Source organism: Saccoglossus kowalevskii, chromosome 17 (genome assembly GCF_978046115.1).
Source record: "Saccoglossus kowalevskii chromosome 17, keSacKowa6.1, whole genome shotgun sequence".
Lineage (NCBI taxonomy): Eukaryota > Metazoa > Hemichordata > Enteropneusta > Harrimaniidae > Saccoglossus > Saccoglossus kowalevskii.
The window spans coordinates 190,260-190,863 of record NC_140657.1 but is presented as its reverse complement, the minus strand read 5'-3'; positions in this window follow the sequence as shown (position 1 = coordinate 190,863).

The following is a 604-nucleotide window of genomic DNA, read 5'->3' as shown; positions in this document are numbered from 1 at the left end:
TAATGCACAGATGTGATTAGTTTTGGGTAAAAATCCATGCATAAAATTAACCTAATTTGCATAATGATTAGTCAATTTTCAGCTTTTCCACTAATATCTCAGGTACTAATCATCACATTTCAATGAAACTTACATAGATACATATGACGGTGTACAGACAGATATGTGAAATTTTAATTACCTAATTTGCATAATTAATCAATTTTCAGCTTTTGATGTTTCAAGTACTATCACTACATTACTTTTCAATGAAACTTGGTACATAGATGCTCTACAACAATCCAAAGTAAAAATGTGAGCATATTAATCAACTAATTTGCATAATTAGTTAATTTTTGGCCTTTACACTGATATCGCAAGTATTATTTATCCCATTTCAATGAAACTTGGTACATTGATGCTCCAGAACAATGCACAGACTCATTCAGTTTTGGGTTAAAATCATAATAATTACCTAATTTGCATAATAAATCATATTTTTTGGTTCTAATCACATTTCAATGAAACTTCGTACATACATGGTCTGTGACAATACTTATCTTAAATCAATGAATCTTGGTACATATGTACTTTAACACAATGTGATGATCAAATTAGTTTTAGG